This window comes from Cavia porcellus, unplaced genomic scaffold (assembly GCF_034190915.1).
Source record: "Cavia porcellus strain 051 isolate PalLab524CR breed Dunkin Hartley unplaced genomic scaffold, mCavPor4.1 scaffold_24, whole genome shotgun sequence".
Classification (NCBI taxonomy): domain Eukaryota; kingdom Metazoa; phylum Chordata; class Mammalia; order Rodentia; family Caviidae; genus Cavia; species Cavia porcellus.
In genome coordinates this window covers 30296909-30317068 of record NW_026947507.1, presented here as the reverse complement: position 1 = coordinate 30317068, position 20160 = coordinate 30296909, and the positions used below count along the sequence as shown (strand labels likewise).

Below are 20160 nucleotides of genomic sequence, written 5' to 3'. Positions count from 1 at the left end.
CTGGGCTACAAAGTGAGCTCAAGGACAGTGTGAACTGCACTGTGAGACCCTGTCTCAAAAAGACAAGAAAAAAAATTAATGTAAAACAAAGATTAGAAGTCTTGTCTTTTGTGGTGATGTTTTATTTCCCTCCAAAATGTTGGTTCACAATGTACAGTTCCATTTATTTCTTTCTGTATTGGAACAGGAAAGTGACAGAAAAGATGAGCACACTATATGAAAGAAGTAATTATTTTTGTACGTATGAACTATGTGGAAGTAGAAGCTGTAGATATAAGCACACACTGAACCTATAACTGGCATAGCATTACTTCCTTAACTGTCTGTTGATCAAAAAAAGTTATAGGGCCTCCATGATTTAAGTGAAAAGAGAAATAGACTGCATTCTGATGGGGGTTTGACCAGGCAAATCTGTTATTAATATAAACATAGCTCTGTATATTTAAGAAAAAATTGAATATACATGTACACACACACATGTATATGTTTGGATATATGAATCCTGTTAAAAATATTTGCCTCTCAATATGGAGAATTCAAAGAACTAAAGTTATCTGAACAACTAAAATTTAAATGTCAGAATTACAACACATATTTACTTGTTGCTTTTTTCCATTTTTAAAATTCTTTTAAAGAGTATTAAAGAAACATGGAGAAGGGGAAAGGAAAAGAATTAAGATGTGTTATGTACATGTTCCAACTGCCCACAATGAATGGAATCATTACATTCCAAACATGTAATGTGTATATATACATCTGTATATGAATGTGCTTACAGATTCATATTTGCCCATTACAAATCCATAGCATCTTTTGTTTGTTCTATTTTCCCAACAGCTAATATATTTTTCATTGGAAGAAATTCAATTTGATTTATCAAATATCTATTGGTATCTTACTATATAAAGCTATTCAACATTTAGACAACGAGTCAACAACATATCAGACTCTAAAATTCCCTGACCTCATCCTTATCCTCTTTATGGGAATCCATTACTAGCTCTTCATGGTGGAAATCTTTGTTAACTGTACTCATCCTGTTGATTCTATTATTTGGATCATGCATACTTCATTGTTTCTTTGCCTGTGTCATCTCCAGATTTAAAACTGTATACTTACACAAGATGAAAATGCCTGGTATCTACTGAGGGCCTTGAGATTGACCCTTTTTAGATTATCGCTGACTGCCCACCAACAACTATGACTCCCTTCAACCTAAAGAAGCCAGTTCAGTCATTGACCATTACTCCTTCAGGGCAGTTTGTAATACTTCCTCAGAGAGGAGAATGCTATAGGCAGCTGAGTTAGATAGAAATATTATAGGCAGTCAGACAGGGTTGGCTCCTGAAAGGAGATACCTTACAACCTTGTAAGGTTACTCCTTACCAGGATCTCAAGTATCTCAAGGAGATACAAGGTATCAATCTTGTAAGATACCTTACAACCTTGGAGACAGATACCTCCCACTGTGAGTCAAACCTTGAGAAAAAAGATAAAACAAATGCAACCATATACTTCTTAGGATAAACATCAGGGACTGATATTCTAAATAGGTATCCATCACCTTGAGGAAGCCAGAAGGAGCCACTAACCAAATTCCTTACAGGAAAATGCCCTGTTCATGCCCACTTGCTACATGACTCGCTTCCCCATTTGTCCCTAATTTAATCAATTTTACCTGAACAGTTACACTTGTGATCTTATTGTTTGACCACAGTTCTGTCCCACCTCATGCCCACCTTGCAATTTCCCATTTTTCTCCACCTTGGACTGGCTTCACCTCATGGATTTGCTCTATAAAGTCCTCTAAAAAAGGCAGGGTCTTTGGCAACAGGGTCAGGACCCCTTCTGTCTGTCTCTCAGATAGAAGTTTTCTTTCTCTCAAGAAATATATTCTGCTCTTTAAAAAAATAAAGTAAAATAAAGCACAATAGGATGGATGAGGGAGGCTAATTTGCCAAAACACTGGTGACTTTGAAGGAGGTGAGAAGGACCAAAGCACAACCACAGGACCAGGCAGAGGGAGGAAGTGTCCTGGAGACCAGCGGCCAGAGGTTCTCATCCTGATCTGCAATTCAACACCTCCACAGGCTTGAGCTAGCTTCATCTGAAAAATAATAGTAAGCACGTGTTACAAGAGGATTAAATAAGTAAATATGTGTAAACTGTCATGTGCAATGACACGAGTATGAGAATAACTATTATTATTATTAGAAATAGTACAAGTGCTATGATGTTCAGTGAAAAAGATACTACAGTCAATTTAGAGGGTTAGAAAATGTTTCAGAAAACACTGTACAGCATTTGGAACTGGGTTTTTTAATGGCCTCATTTTGAGAAGTGTGGAAGGAAAGGTATCCAGGTAGAGGAAGGAAAGCTTAAAGCATGGTATAGAGTAGCACATCAGTACTGCTTCACAGAGTCATGAGATGCTTGTACTGGGGAAAAGAAGGAGGCGTCTACCGAAGTGTCAGTGGGAAAACTCACACCGCACAGGGAAGACTTTAACAGGAAGCTGGCTCCAAGAATGGACAATTGTCAGAGAACTTCAAACACACATATTGACAAGAAACAAGAACATCCAGGCCACTCCCAAAGAGAAGGCAACAGATCACTAATCTAACCTTATAATCAAAGATGGAGTGTATCTTGGGAGAAGTGGAAACTTGAATTTAAGTGAAACATCCACATAGGCAATCAGATATATTTCCAAACTAGGGGTTGTGGTACCCACCTATAATTACAGCACTCTGGGACGCTGAGACAGGAGGATTGCAAATTTGAGATCAGCTTGTGCAATTTAGTAGCTTTGTAAAATCCTGCCTCCCAATAAAAATGCCATAAAGAAGTAAATGAAAAGGCCTGGGGATGTAGCTCGGTGTAAAGGTTCTGGGTTTAATCCTTTGGAGGAAAGGTTCAGTACTTTGGAGAGGAGGAGAGGGGAGGCAGGGGAAGGGAAGAGAAGGGAAGGGGAGGGAAGGGAAGGGGTGAAGAGTGAGGAGAGGAGAGGAAAAAAGAGGAGAGGAGAGGAGGGGAAGGGAGGGGAGGAAAGAGGAGGGGAGAGGTGAAGAGATGAGAAAAGAGGACAGGACAGGAGAGAAGAGGGGAGGGGAAGAGAAGGGAGGAGAGGGGAGGGGAGAAGAGGGAAGTAAAGAAAGAAGGAAGAAAGGGAAGGGGAGGAAAAAGATAGGAGAAGAGGAGAAGAGAGGAAAACAAGTTTCCAGCTGACCCATAAGAAAGTCTACACCCGATAGCATGATCAAAACATTGAGTTTGTAGCCTTTGCTTGAAACACCTTTTGGAATCTGAAATATTATTAAACAAGTAACTTTCCCATAATTAATAATTCATTATTTGAAATACTGAAGCCCTCATTTATGATATCTGATTGACATTTTTATAACACCTCAGAGATTCCTTTTATAAGAACAAAGCAAAAAGTGTTCAGCAATTACCCCCAAAAAATGTGTTTCCCCATTGGCTATCTTCACCACAGATGCACAGTGATGGGGCTCCTAGGTATCAGAATCCTTGTTTGTAGTGGCTAACACCCCATATTCCTTTTCACTTTGAAGAGGCCCTATCTGGAGGAAGATGAGAAGAACTGGACTGTTTGTGTTCTAATCAAATGCTGCAACCCCAAGATTACTATCAGGGCATAATGTGTATTGCTCTATTTTTCTTTTTTCTTTAATTTTATTTAAGGAGAAAAAGAAAAAAAAGCAGAAAAAGGGTACAAGTTATACAGAATTTCAGAAAAAAATAAACAGTAGGAAATCACTAGTTAATGGATTTCATATTTCATCTTAGAAATATTTGTTCAAGTTACAAAATTAAAGCATATAAAGTGGACATTCAAACAGTGAGACTGCAAACAGTTCTGTTCAATGAGCCAACAAAACTCAGTAATATCATTGTCTATCTTATACACTTAAATATACATGCAGTAATATCATTTAGAGCACTTTCTTTTCCTCTCTTTTGTACAATGACTATTACACATTTTGGATTTTACAACTCCCACAGTTCTTGTTACTTTTTTGGAAGAAAGTAAAACCAAATGTGACATTCCAGAACAGAGTTGGTCAAATCAAAAGGGTGGACATAATAGATAATGTAAAAACATAATACAAGGTGATCAACAATGGTTACCATAATGCCTCCCGCTATTTCCAATAGAATTGCCTATATCATCAGTTATAATAAAATTGAACAAAACAGTAAATAATGAAACCAACAGAAACAAAACATTGCAGATATTACAGGTCTTCAAAAGTAGATAATAGTCAACCAGAATGGGCGTCATAATGAATCTCACTATCTTCACAGCTGTTGCCTAAACTTTCAAACCTGGTACTATCAAGCAAAACAAAATAGAGGAACATCAGTCAAAACAAGATGGTGAGAGCAATACAGGGCTTCAAGTCAAGTTAATAGAAAATCAAAGTGGGTTACTATAATATATCCTGCTATTTTTTTATTTATTTTTCCCTTAATTAAAAGGATAAAAATAAAAAAGTAAATAATAAACTCGAGATTGAGATAAAAGAGGGCATAACAACAAAACAGCGCAGATCAAAACATAACCATTTAAGCAAAATAGTGTTTCACCACAAGATAATCCTGACATAAAAGTAGTTACTATATTATCTCTTTCCTTGAAATCTTTGAGTATAACTTCGTATACTAAAGCATCAAATATATCAAAACAATGTAAAACCATTCAAGAGAATGACAGTATTACAGGGTATTTAGAATCAACTAACAGAAAATGAAAAATGGTTTCTGTATAATCTCCTTGTCTATAAAAGTTTTTGTTTATACTATCACATATAATAAAATCAAATAAGATACAGCATGTTAAGACCTATGGAGACAGAAGAACAAAAGCTTGATGAGACTTCAAAACAAGATGATATTAAATCAGCATTACCTATTAGGACATCATTTTCTCCAAAATAGCTGTTCCTATCATCCAATCTTCTCTGCCTCATTTCTGTTCAGCTCTTTTTATGTCATTAGTTGTCAGTTTGTCTTCTTCATTTTGTTTTCTGCTCCATTCATTGTGGCCTCTCTGCCACCTATTTCTGGATTCTTCGTATTTTTCTTTTTTAGAATATCCTGCAGTATTCTCTGTAGGGTTGAATTGGTGGTTGCATATTCCCCTAGTTCCTCTTTATCCTGGAAGCACCTTGTTTTTCCATCAATTTCCAGGGATAGTTGTGCAGGATATATCAATCTTGGCTGGAGGTTATTATCTTTCAAAGCTTGAATTATTTCCCCCCACGCTCTTCGTGATTTGATGGTTTGTGCAGAGAAGTCTGCTGTAATTCTGATGGGTGTTCCCTTGTAAGTGATCTGTTTCTTGTCTCTGACAGCTTTTAATATTCTGTTCTTATATTGGATTTCTGGAATTTTGATTATTATATGCCTGGTGTATCTCTGTTTGGGTTGTAGGTAGCCGGAGTCCTGTATGCCTCATATATCTGAGCATCTTTACCATTTGCCAAATTAGGGAAATTCTCTTGGATCATTTCTGTGAATAGCTTTTGTAGTCCATGTGTTTGTGTCCCCACTTCTTCTCTTATGTTCTTAATTCTTAAGTTATAGATCCTCTTATCATCTTCTAGTTTTTGTATTGTTGCTGTTTAGGTTTTATTTTTGTTGTTGTTGTTGTTATTTTTAAGAAGTTTTTCATTTCATGCTCCTATATTACAAATCTGCCCTCCAGTTCAGATAATCTGTCCTTAGTTTCTTTCAAGCTGTTATGCCAGTTTTCGATAGAATTTTTAGTTTCCTGGAAATCTCTTTGAACCTGCTTTACGTATTCTATGTTTTCTCTATTTTCTCCATCAAACAATTCTCCCTTTTTTTTCTGTTCTTCCATTCCACCATCTGTTTTTTCTTGGGCGGTGCTTAGCATTTCTCTAACTATTCTGCTTATGTCTTGCTTCAGGTCATTAATAACTTCATTCCTGAACTCGTCTATGAGGCTCTGGAGATAGCACTTTGTGTTTATTGGTGCCGTGTCTACTATTGCCTGTTTCTCAGGATTGGGGGCCAAGGACCCTTTCTTGCTGCTCCCTCTTCCCATATTCTTTGTTCCTTATATTTAAGCATGTATAGGAGGCCCAGCTTCCTTCCCTGTTGGCCACAGTCTGTTTGAATTGTGCCAGCTAGGTGTTCCCACCCACCACAGCCACCAGGGAGACACAGACCTGGGTAGCCTATGGTGGGCCTGCCCCTCCAGGTCAACCTACCGAAGGCTTCACTGCTAGGGTGCCCCTCTAGGTGCTGGGAGCTGGGTTGAGCTAGCCTATTGGGTCTCAGCCAGCAGCGTCAAGCAGGCCAGGCACTCCCCACCAATCCCGCTTGAGAGGAGGATATGTGACTGAAGTCACTGCAGCTTCTTGTTCAGGGTAGTCTGCCTGGTCTGAGTATGTCCTCCACTGAAGCCTCCTTCTTTATGGAAGGGTCACGGTTGGCTCACTCACCACGGGTTGATGCAGGGCACCTGGCCAGTCCTGCTCTGAACTCCTTTCAGTGCTTTCCATTCTCCAAGCTTTTGCGCCTATCTCCTCGATGTGCAGACCGAGACGCAACAGCAGCTGCAGGTAATTCAAATCACAGTTTCCAGTGGTGTGGGTCTGGCTTCCGTGCTGAGACCTTATCTGTGCCTGCTATATCACCAGGATTGCGTTTCCAGATGGTTTCTCTTAATTTAGTTCGTTCCTGGGTCAACAAAGAATATCCCACCTTACCTGGGACTTCCTGCCCGGCACCATTCCTAGATTTCAAGTGCGGTATCTCAGAGAGCCTCAGAGACTGCTGCTATCTATCCGTCATGTTCTTCCAGTCTCTATTTTTCATTAATGAAGAAATGAGTAAAAGAAGTTAAATTATCACATTAAATTGCTCATCAAATTGTCAGACAAAGGGGCTACATGGCTTTGTTTAAGCTCTAAAAACCAGAAAATATTATCATTTCTTTACATGGAGAAGGGGAATAATAACAGCATCTTCCTCACGGTATGATTTTGAGTATTCAGAGAGAAAATCCATACAAGTGCTGAGCACAGTGCATGGCCATAAATACACCCTGCTATTTTGACCTGCTATTTTGGCTTCACGCCCCTATGCAGCTGAGTAGAACATATGTGACTTATAAAATTGTCACCAGAAAGAACCACAAGCTGCTTAGCCACTAAAAGGAAACAAAAATGAATACAACTGCACAGAAATACAGAGAAATTTACTTCTTAGTTGAGACGTTGGTGTGTTCTTGCAGTTGCATGTGCTGTATCATAAGCAACTGCAGCAAAAGCACTTTTTTTTTCAGAAAAAAATAGAAGTGTTCCATAAATAAATATCTCCCTGACCTGAGTTTTGTAAGTTTACATTTCTGTGTCAAAGGCTTGATTATGCCCTACACTGTGACTAAAGTTTAAACAGGCCATTCTCTGCCTCCTTCATTCAGGTATTCTATATTGCTTTGATTCTTGAATAAATTGAAGATGAATTATATTTTTTCTTAATTTAAAGCATCATCTTAGAAATAATCCTTGAATTTTGTGCCATTTAAATTTGAGTCTTAGGGATTATTTTAAGTTTTTTTCTCACAATGTGCTACTAATGTTATATACAGAGATATAGTGAAGAAGAAAAATCAAAACACAGGCAGCTTAAAATACTCTTTACTCAGGAATAAAGCGTGATGATAATGCTATTTCATTACAATGCCGTTTTCTTACTTTACAAATAAAATTATAAAGCTGCTTCCCTCTACAATAACCAAAGATACAAAATGTCCATATTTCTCATTCTGTATTTTCCCACACATAGCTTTAACTCTAAGGCAAGGTTTAACACAAATTTCCTACTATTTATAGGTAAGGGTGATTGGTATGGTGGCACATATCTGTAATCTCAGCAGAGATTGAGGCTGAGACAGAAAGATCACTGTGAGATTGAGGCCCATCTATGCTACATAGTGAGTTCAAGGCCAGCCTGAACTATATGGCAAGATCCTGTCTCAAAAAAAATGAAATATATATATATATATATATATATATATATATATATTTGAAAAGGAGAGACCCATATCTAAGCAACTTACTCCATGAAGTGACCCTTTCTCTTCCTTCACATAGTCCCAATATTATTAATTTTTATAGTTTAACTTTTTGGTTTGAGATCATTTAGACTCCCATCATGTGGATCAATCTCATATAATCTTTGCCCAGCTTTCCCCAGTGGTAACATCTTACACGATATTACAGCATCACAGCCGGGATATTAACGTAGCCATAATGAAGCCGTAATGACACTGCAGGTCACAGCTACATCCTCTTCTCTCTACCCCCACAGTCTCCTTAATCCTGGCCACTACTAACTTATTGTTCCCTTCTATAATTTTAACACTTAAAGAGGGTTATACTACCGAAACCCCTGTGAAGAGTTCATGTCTCCCACCTGGCAATATGACAGAGGGTGCAAAAGAAAGACGAATGTTCAGCATTCCCAGGAACTCTGGGATGACCAATGTTTTCTGTGAAACAAAAAACCATGAGTCCGAAAGTTCATGGGGTTTTTTTGGTGTCAATCAGGGAGCTGTGGGGTTTGTTAGAAAGAAACTCTGCAGGCATGGCTGTCAGGAGAAACAGAGTGATTTTGTACCAGGCACAAAAACTCTCCAATTAGCAATAAAAAAAAGACAGCTTGATATATGCAAGACTGGCACCTTTACTGCCAGGAAGGTATATAATTCCTCCCAATCCCCATACCCTCAGTTGAGATGTTATCTCATGTCTTAACTCTAAAATTTCACAGACTCTTGCTCAGGCCCCCATTCCAGTCATCAACAGTAAGGCAATTCTCACCACATTCTGGAATGAGACAAGCTGGCATTTTGGCTGGACTCAGTCACATCTTTTTAGCCAATTAAGGGAACATCTGATTCAACATAACTAACTCTGCATATCTCAGTGAATAGTATTGAAGTAAAGGTCAGGGGAAGATGGAGGCCAGAAGCTTCATTTCTCAGGAGAGTGCAAGTTGGTGGTCTCCCACATAGAATTTTGGCACTCAAAAATACTATAGGCCCAGGGACTTAGCTCAGTGGCATAAGTGCTTGCCTGGTAAGTTCAAAGTCATGAGTTTAATCCCTAGTACCAAAAAAGAAAAAAAATATACAATGGAACCACATATGATTTTTGTAATTGATTTTCTCTTACTTGATATAATTTTCTAGCAATTCATCTGAACTATTATGTACACCAATATTCTGTGCCTTTTTGAGTAGTATTCCATAATATGAGTATATTATGTTTGTTTATATGTTTGCTTATTTAAGAACAATTTGACTGCATATATTAATTTTAAATTTAAAGTTAACATTTATAAAGTTTCTCTTCTATAATACTTGTCCTGAAATTGTTTGTTTAGGCTCTCTGGACTTTGGACCAAGTTTCACAAATGCAGTGTCTATTCTACTTTGCAAATATGTGGTTTTCTCCTAATTAGTGTTCCACCTCTTGACCTACCTCTCATTAGGTTATCTCTTTGCTTCTATGCAGGTACCATTTTTTATGTATCTGAAAGTAGACAAGATGGCTTGTCCACATTCTGTGTTACACCTTGACCTAACCTTAAAGAGCAATAGCAAAACAAACCACGACCCTAGGAACCAGCAAGGGAAAAGTTCATCTGCTCTCACAGACCAACTCCTGCCCTTATCTCCTTTCTCTCCTGTCCCTTCAAAACCTCCTCATGAACAAACTCTTGCATGTTTCAGTCCTCAGATGCAAAACCAGCACAAATAAACTGAGTTCCCAAGTCAGCAGACCCACAGAATTTGGAATCCTGTCTTCCATGCACATATTAAGAAGCTTCCAAATACATCTAAGATTTATGCCTGAGAATTAATTCTCTTAATTTACAGCTCACATATGCTCTTATTTTTCCAAAGATGCGGATATTGGTCATGATGTGTAAGCAGCAGCAGCATAAGGAAAATCACCCATGCTTATCTCAAAGATGAAAACAGCAAAAGGCACAGTTGCTTATTTTGTTAGACCAACAATTTTGTAAACATTTCTATCCAATGCACATTTATCAAGTGACCAATAAAATGCCAGACACACTGTGAGGCACATGACACCACAGTGGCATTGTTCTTCATGTTGGAAAACTGTATAAGATAGTGAAATTCCTAATCAGGAAATCCTATAGAAAGAGTAGGTAATAAGTATGTTATTGGCCAGTGATTGAATGTAGCAGATGTTTTTGATGATCTCAGAGATTACTGTTTTTAAAACAGAGATCTTTTATCAGTGTCACCTGGAGTAGAGAAAGGAGATTATATACATTGTAACACACATGATATAGCAAGTATAAAAACTTGTTACTTAAGCTACATGTGTGAACAGGTATCTGTAATACCAGCACTCTGAGAGGCTGAAGCAATAGATTGCAAGTTTTAGCACAAAACAGTCTCAAAGTAAAAAATAAAGAAGGCTGGGGGTGTAGCTCACTGTGAAGGCCCTAGGTTCAACCTCCAGGACTAAAACCAAAGCAAAAACGAAAACATACATCTTGTTGCTCAAAGAAAAGAAATAAGTGGGGAAATTGGGAAACAGTTCCATTGAGACTGATTATCACAAAACCTTTAGAATATAAAAGTTGGAGTTAGAAGAATTTAAAGATACATTTTCCTCTGGTACAAGGCTTCTAATTATAGAGACAGGGTCAGCATCAAACAATAATGACGCTGCTTATTTATAAGCTGCATGGGAAAGCAGGTGGTGGCTTCTGTGGAAAATGACAGGTTGGTAAGTTTTGTATATCTTGCAAAGGGCAAGTAAAATTAGGATCATATTTACATCAGGCAGTGCAGTTAGCATGAAATTAATTAACTGAACCATGTCTGTAAGGTTCTGTGAATAATTACTGTATGCACACACCAAGTTGTTTGCATTCATTAAGGGACTACAGCTCTGTGCCGTCTCACCATCATCACCACCACATTGTCCTCATCATCGTCATCATCATCGTCATCATGATCCTCATCATCATCCTCATCTTGTAGCTGAGGAAGCTCCAATTTTGAAGGTTGTGTTGGCTTCCCAAAGCTATTACAATAAGTCACCGCAAAGTTGGTGGCTGAAAACAGAGAAGTCTCTCTTACAAATCTGGTGGTCAGAAGTTCAAAATCAAGGAGTTGGCTGGGCCCCGGTCCCAGCAAGGCCTTAAGGTGCACATGTGCTGCCTCTTCAGCTTCTCCTGGCTCCTGATGTGTCTCAGCTTGAGCGTACAGAACTCCTTTCCCATTGCCCTCTCCTCTATGGTATTTCTCAGCTCTCTCTCAGCCTGTGTCTTAAATGGACATTCATCACTGGATTTAGGGCCCATTTTATTACCCCTGATAATTTCTTCCCCACTTCTTTACCTGAATTGTAGTTATAAGGAATCTTTTCCATTTAAGTTTTCATTCACTGACTCTGGGTGTTAAGGTGTGAGCACCTCATTTGGGGGGGCCACATCAAACCGATACAGAAGCGGAACAATCCCCCCAAAACCACACAGGTAGTAAGCCATCCTAGCTGCCTGGCCTGAAGGCACATGCCTTCACCCTTTCTTTATTCATTACCAGTCTCTAACAAGTTATGTGCTCATCAGTGAAAATATTCATTACTTAGGAAATAAATTAACACCTAATAGATGACATATGCAAGTCATTATAAAAATGCTATTTATAGCTTCTTTAAATATGCTAAGCTCAAAACCACTCAACGTGAATGTGATGTATTCTTCTGAAAGTGACTCATTTCATTCAGAAAATACTGAAATGACCACAACACATTTCCTAGTTTCAATCTTCTTCAATTAGGTGACTTGTTATTATTCAATTGGTTTAAATGCCAATAGGCAACTCTGACAATTGAAGTAATATATTCATCCAGATTCCAAGTAATTGGGCTTATCTCTATGGATTTAATGATCATAATATCCACTCGGCTGTAATAGTCCTATTCTAGAATCAAAGTTCTCCATGTGGGTTCTGTAGAATGCAGGAACAAAACCACACCCCACAGAAAAGCAAAACAGAATCACCAACTTTTGCAAAATTCTATCAAAACTTCTTAACTCTTATTTTATCTTTCTGGTTGTATATTAGATAAGAACATACTTTGGCTGTTAAAACTATTTCTTAGAGATTTTTAAGATCCTTATGGCTTTCAAATGATGCATTAGTTAGAGAAGAAAATGAGGGAAGAGTAATATCTTTTTAACTCCATTTGTCTAAAAGAGAAACTCATCCTCTACAGAACTGCACAATGAAGGAACACTATCAATCCCACTCTTTAATGGTCCATAACAAAATAAAATAGTCAGAGGGCTGATGAGCAGAAGACTCAGCCAAAAAAAAAAAAAAAAAATCATGCTACCTGCTCTGAGCGCCTTAAAGCAAGTGAGAAAATAGCCACTTTGGAGAGGAATTAATTTGTGTGATAGACAGCCAACCAGAATTCTTTTGGCAGGAGTATCCTTTTTTTAAACATCTCATTATTGCTTTGGGCACAGAAAACATATTTGCATGCAGTAGGAATTTACTAAAAGAGACAAAAGAACAAAGAATGAGACTGAGAGATACTGTCTACATTTAAATACAGAGGCTGTAACTAAACCAAACACAGGTCAGGTACAAATATAGATTTTTCAAATCAAATTAAGGAGGACTATTATCCTTCTTACAAAATTGGAGTCGTTACAGAACCTTCGTTATTTTGCTCTGACAGGAGAGCAATTTTTTTGTTTCCTGTTACAGCGCAGGATAGTCTCACAGATAAAAAATTAACTGTATTTTATTTTCAGTTGTATATGCCCACAGCATCTTCCTTTTATTGCCCTATTTTTAATATAATAATATGAACTAGAGAAAAAAACATTAATTGGCACAGTGCTGTAGCTCTCAGCAGTTTACATGGCCAGCACTGTGCTGGGTGAAGCGGAAGAACGCAGGCACCAAGGCGGGTGTAACTAAATACCAAGCATCTGGTGATGAAAATGCTCTAGGAAAGGGTAGTGCATAGAAGTGTCAAGGGCAAGGTGTGGACTTGAGTTTGGCCTTGACATCTCACCTGAGTGCACATGAAGAGGAAGACGGGAGGCTTTCCAGCACAGGGAAAGCTAGACATGTCTGCATTGCTCACAGACTTATTCTGGTGTCTAACATAGTGCCTGGCACGTCACTGGAATTCACTACATATGTGTTGATTAACAGGTGAATAACATATGCACATAATATTGACGTGGGGTAGCCCCAAGTCTTAAAGACTTGTGAAGCTACTCAGAGCATGATAGTATGATGCAATAAGCCAGGAAGTGCACCATTATTAACTTCTATCCCTCCTACAACATACCTAGGCCAGCCTGCTTCCCAAGGGTGGTATTGAGACCTTTGCAATGTGGACACAGCAAGATTTTGAATTCTCAAATTTATAAGTCTTGCAAGGCTTTTCCTCTGAATAGTCCAGGAGGGACTGAGAGAACTCAGAATTTAGAAGTAGCTTAGGAGGGATCTCCAGCTCATCTGCTTGTTTTGGCAGTCATGCGTGGTAGGATCTACCACCTTCAGAAGATATCAGTGATATAACATTGGTATGTTGTTAATATTGTTACAATGTTGCATGTAACATTGACATGTTGCAATGATTGTAACAAAATCACTGCACAGTCTTATCCAAGAGCAATGACATAATGTAGCTCTCCTCTTCCAACTAGCCTCTCTGGTCAAGGATGATATTAATTAAAGAGCTTGATGAATTCAGTGAGGAAGCCAGAATTTCTGTCAGCACTGGTAGGAGGTGACGCTTGGATTCCAAGCTGAGCCAGCTGGAAAGAGAATACTGTTCATTAGATACCACAGAGCCATGTTTCTCCCGTCTCTGGTGTTCTCTCTTGCCTGTCAGAGGTGCCCAGAGAACTGAAATGCGCTCCTGAGCATCTACTGGATATACTGGGTAAAGGCTTGTGTTTCTGTTCTTTGATTTCAGAACAGATGGCTAATGGATTTATTTGTGTGTATGCACTCAAATGACTTTTTTTCTAAAAAGTAGGCCAGAAATTAAATTGAATTCTTTTCTCTATCTGTGGCTTTCAAATGATGTCAGTGCCCACATATATCCATAACTCTTGAAAGATGTCCATAATCTCATCACTAATTTTTAATTCTTTCAACATTTTTATACTTGATAAATACAATTGTATTGATATATTATCTATCCTTCATGACTTGTGCAAAATATCACATGCAAAAGAAGTGAGCTCAAATAAGCTCTATCCTCTTTTCTTCTTCCCATTTCTCTCTCTCTCTCTCTCTCTCTCTCTCTCTCTCTCTCTCTCTCTCCCCCTCTCTCTGCATGAGCAAAATTGCCCTTTGTATAGTACTATTAGGTTAAAAAAGATAGAAAGCAGTACATTTGTACAACTTCTTTCCCATGTGTATCCGTTGGTATGGATAAAATATACTATATTACAATGCCTTTATAATTCTAGTATCAAGGGTCACGATTGGTATCGACATGATAGAGTATTTCTTCACTCTGTTCCCAGGAACCAACTCTTGCCAGCTCTGTTCCATCCTCATGAGCTAACTGGAACGAGAAGTCTGAGAAGGGATGTGGGTAAAAAGTCTTTCTTCAGAACATCACTGGCAAAAACAAGCACATCTGCGGTGGCAAATACATGAAAAGACTAATGTTTTTGTTTCATAAATTAAATGTTTTAATGTAGTATGATAAAATGGCATTTTCTTCCTAAATGTTAATCTGACATTCAAGTATGTCATAAGTTGTAAAACATATTGTCACACTTTAGAAATTTTTAGGAGTATTGATCAGAAGAGGAAGTGGAGGCACATACTAATATGCATTATCAAAGATAGAAGTCATCCTGAACAGAATCTCTTACCTGAAGTCCAGTCTGGGAGAGACTGCTTATCATCATATTCTTGGTCAAATCCATACATTTCTTACCATGAGAACCTCCCACCTACCTGGCAAACATTTCCTAATACATTACCTTCTCTATGTTCTTCCCCTGCAGGACACAACATGTGAGCTCTCTGTTCTTTCCTGTTGCTTTCCCGCAATTCACATTCTTTATCTTGATAACCATCAGCTGTACTTCTTAAACTCAAACCGATTACTGGATGGTGGTGAGCCACTTCAAAACAGAAGACACTGGATTCCTGCAGGACATCCCAGGAGACCTAAGTACCTCGGAAATGAGGGAGTTGCAGAGGTTCCCATTGCTGCCCTTATGTGGGAACCATTCTTTAAAGCACCTTACACATGAAAAATAAGCAACAGCAGCTCCTCTATCATCCCCACTAAACTTGTTTCATCCGTCTCTGCAAGGCAACAGTTTTTTAGTATAGCCTCAGATCTGTTCTTTCTTTATACAGAATAGCCACTAAAATTAGTACTACAAATTGAGTACTTTAAGGGAATGATCTAAAGTTTGTAAAAAAAAAATAATCAGTAGAACCAATAAGAAGCCTCCCACTCAAATACATATTATCTTAATGACTCGAGTCAGATTAAAACCAGTTCATAATGCATAAAATTTTGTATTTATATTTAAACTTAAATTACTTAGAACTCACTTCTTGATTTCCTTGTTTTGTTTAGGGTTTCGGTTGTTACTGGTTTGGTTTGGTTAGGTTTGGTTTGGTTTGGTTTGGTTTGGTTTGGTTTGGTTCTGTTCAGTTCAGTTCAATTTGGTTCAGTTTGGTTCAGTTTCATTTTGTTTCAAGAACTCCCTATGAAGTTCACACTGGCCTGGAACTCACTATGTATCCCAAACTGGCCTTGAAATTAGAACTATTCTTGGACTTTACAAACAGGAAATAAATTATTAATTTAAATGCAAAGATAACAATAATTACTTGGTATTATTCAGACTAGTACTGCCAGCCTGTCTGGCATTCAACATAGATGACTAAGCAAAAGTGGGTGAATATACAAATAGATGAATGAAGGAATGAAGAACAGAGGAAGAAAATCACTTGGAGGCTGAGACAGGAAGTTAGAGATGATATATACAAGGACCTGGGAGTGTAGCTCAGTGATAGAGCACTTGCCCAGCATGTGTGGGGCTCTGGGTTCAACCCAGAAACACCACCACACACAAAAAAGTGAACACTTGTAGTAAGCTCTCTCATCACAATAATTTTACTACATTAGAGTCATGGATGTTGATGGGGATCCTTGCTTTGAAAATAATTTAAAATAACTTCCATATTTCTGTAAATGCTTTACTAAAATAAAACTACAGCAGAAGCAACACAAACTAGGAAAGCTTGCAATGACACTGCATAATTAGTCAAGGCAATACACACAGATTATTTATACATATTGTATAATACATGACACATATATTACCGATATATGTAATACATGTAATACATTATGTATCATATAAAATATATAACACTCATATCAATAGGACCAAGAAAATGTTCACATGTAGGGAATCAATCAGGATGAGCACGATTATGCTAAGTAGCAAACAGCCTCCAACTCCAAGTGGCCCAGAACAACAGAGGCTTATTTCTGTCTTGCGCACCATTCTTCAGAGTGGTGAGGTTTTTGCTTTACATCCTCCCACACTAGGTGCTGGGTGATGGAGCAGCCAACCCCTCAAATGTGCTTGATCACCACACCAGAAAAGAAAGAGCTCTGAAGACTCCTGCACCAGGAATGAAATGCTTTAGCTTAGAAATGACAGTGCCATGAGCCATAGAAAACCCAATCTCACTACATTTCCAGAAGAAAGAGAGAAATTATATATTTCAGAAGTCAGGAGTGCTACAAATCCTTGTTGATTTCCATTAAAACTGAAAAAATATGTACTTCTTAAAAGGATAATGAGCTGATAAATTTAAACTCAAGCAATTCTATTCTAACAAATTGCAAATCCTACAAACCACCTCCCAGAATGGTGGAGAATCTTGTGCCTTCTACCATAACTCCAAGGTGACAGGTTGAGCCTGCACCCACCCAGGGTCCCTGTGCCACCGCGTGCTACCCACTGGCATCCTGCAGTTGCTTGCCTGTGCATAAAATCTCCAAAGAGCACTGAACTGCTGTGTACAGATACTTAGGGACTGTAATCATTTGAAAGTTATAAGGAACAGAAATACTGGAGGGCAAAGAATTTAAATGATATGCAGATGTTCAAGGTTTTCCAGAAGGGGAAATAGTAAGTTATAAGGAGAGAGAGAGAGAGAGAGAGAGAGAGAGAGAGAGAGAGAGAGAGAGAGAGAGAGACAGAGAGAGACAGAGAGAGAGAGAGAGAGAGAGAGAGAGAGAGAGAGAGAGAGAGATTGTTTGCACCTGGCCCAGGCTCACACTTCACCTGTCCACACTTGCCAAGGCACCAATTAAAAAAAGATGCACAGACCAGTAAAAAGAAAGAAGGTAGCTCTAGATTGTAAATCCCAAGAACTTTTGAAAGAAAATTTAAATATTGAATATCTCATTGCAGCTGCCAACAGAGATGGATGAGGAGAAAGTGTGAGGGGAACAGAATTTCTAATCTGGCCACGTCGTCAGCCTGCTGTTCACCCCCATAAAGAGAAAGGGTCTTCCTCCTCTTCTTCCTCCCGCCGGTGTGGAGGTCAGGTCTCCAAGGAACTGATTCAAGGACTCTGGTGAGGTCGAATAAGAAAATGGACAAAGAATAACTGAGCCTAAGAATACAAAAGAGAGGAGAGGATATCCTAAGGAGAAAAGAAAAAGTAGAACAGAGTGTTTTTTAAAAAATCAAATTTGAGAGAAAATGGAAGGGAGTGTGCCAAAGGTTACAGTGTGAGCCTTCGTTTGCCCTGCGGCACCGCCAGCCCAGGGGTGAGGGTGCTCACAGATGCGGGGCTGCCAGCCGGAATGAGGTGCCAGAGGACTGGGCAGAAGAGGAAAAAGGAACGTGAGAGGTGTTCCCGGGTTTGTGGACTGCATCTCCTTTATTGTTTTCCAGACACTGAATGTTTTCACGCTTCGAGTTATTTGGGCGTGCTTATTTGAATATGACTCTCCAGAAGGCTTTCATTTATTTTTAAACATACACAAAAGAAACAGCTCTACTTCCTTTAGAAATGCACAAATTAATATGCCATAATACCGTGAAGAAATAGCCATGTTTTTTAGTGTTCTGTCCACAGGAAAAAGAAACGGAAAGATGCTGATTGTCAGCATCCTCACACAGCTAGCTCCCTTCCTCAGGCTGAGGGCAGCCAGGCTTTCCCGAGGCACTGGCCCAGCCGCCTTCACTGCTCTCAGACCTGTGACAGGGATCCATGCACAGCCCCCAGGTGCCCATATATCCTTTGGATGCACTACAAACTCCTGTAAGCCTTTCTGCACAAAACAAGCTGCTGTTCAATTGTCCGGAGAGAGCAATGAAGGTTCATTGCAGCTCACAGCAATTCACAGCATAGGTAGAAGCGTGGGGTGGGTAAGAGCCTTGTGGGAGACTGTACAAGCCACAGAATAGGATCCCTCTGCAACTCTGCTGCCTCAAACAGGTAATAATCTGCTCTTGGGCCTCTCCAAGTCCTCCCATCACAGCCCTCTTCCCTTGAGGCAGCCCCACACTCGCATGCCTTCTGTCCCACCAGCATGCAGATTTTGCTGCTCATCACCTGCCCCCTGCCTGCCACCCAGAACACTGTCCAGTGCTGGCCTGAAACTCCACACCAACCAGCACTCTGTTGGCAAAGAAACCAAAGCACATCTGTTCCAAGAGGTGGAACCCTTTCCAAATGTGTCCTGCCTTTTAGATGCTCCCTGCTTAGCCCCAGGGTATGAGCTACAAACGCTACAATCTTGTGATTACCCCTGTACTAGAGTTAAAAGGTGTTATAGTAAACTTCCCCTCTTAAACCTGCTCAGGGATTTCTGTCTCCCATGGGGCTCTGACACTTCTTGATCTAGTTGGGAATACTCATACCTCTCCTGATCCTCTTTCTCACATGAACATGTAACCAGCTTCCCAATTTTATGAATTCTGAGAAACAAGCAAATAGAATACTTACATAGAGTGACAGGGGACAGCAATGGATCCAGAATTAGGGCTCAGATGTGGTAAAGAGCTCCTTTCAAGCAATTGCTGGGAGAATAGTTAAAAATGACTTCAGATGCACAGAGAGTGAATCATGCTGTGTGGAAGATGAAACACAGCTAAATGACACCCAAAACCACAGTTAGGGAGGAGCTTTCAGATCTTGTAATTTTTGTTCTCTCCTGACCCCAGATGACACCCTCTGCATCTCCCAGGAGTGTGGCTGTTAAAATGTCACCATTTACCAGACATAGTAGTGCCCACCTATCATCCCAGCTACTCAAGAAACTGCAAAGGGAAGATTGCAAGTTCAAGGCCAACCTGGACAATGCAGTGATTTAATGAAATCCTCTGTAAAAATAGAAAGGGATGGGGTGCGGCTCACTGTGAAGGCCCTAGGTTCAATCTCCAGCTCCTCTAAAAAGTAATAATAGTGATATAAATAAAATAAAATAAAATAAAAATGTTACCATTCTTGGATAATGCTCTGGACATCCTCTGACTACTAACTCAGAGATTTGTTTCACCCCGAAAGGTCACCTGCTGAGAAGTTGGAAGACCTGCCCCACACACAGAAGGAACTCAAGCGTGCACACACACAGACTCACACACACGCAGTGCATCTGATCTCTGAGTTGCATTTATTCCTACTTCCTGCCATTTCTTTTCTTTTTTTTCTCTCATTTGCAAATGCCACTATTGATTTTTTTCAAGTCAGGTTATACTCTGTTAAATTCAGAAATGACTCGTGGGTCCTGCAGCTCCCTCCATGCATCCGTACAACCAGATCTCAGAAGCAATTATTTGAGCTCTTTCGCCACGCCATGCGCCGAAGATTAGAATTTATATTAGTCATTCCTAGACCCATAAATCCAAGGCTAAGAAGAGAAAACCTACAGGTTACAGTAGCTTTTGACAAATGAAGCAACATCCTCTTGCAAATATCTTTAATTCATATTGGTCATGCTTCAAAGGACCCATTTCTTTCAAACATGCAAAATATAGAAGCCCAGGAAGTGACCGTTAAGAGGTGCGATC

The 20160-nt window shown here is 39.2% G+C and overlaps 1 long non-coding RNA gene across 1 annotated transcript; it reads right to left on the bottom strand.

Moving 5' to 3' along the window:
• Positions 1–101: 101 nt before the first annotated feature.
• LOC134472695 (uncharacterized) lies at positions 102–19229 on the bottom strand. Its single transcript, XR_010042623.1, has 3 exons — positions 19097–19229; positions 15082–15250; positions 102–2107 (listed from the first exon to the last, which is right to left on the bottom strand). It is a non-coding gene; the product is annotated as an uncharacterized LOC134472695 (long non-coding RNA).
• Between the last annotated feature and the right edge of the window lie 931 nt (positions 19230–20160).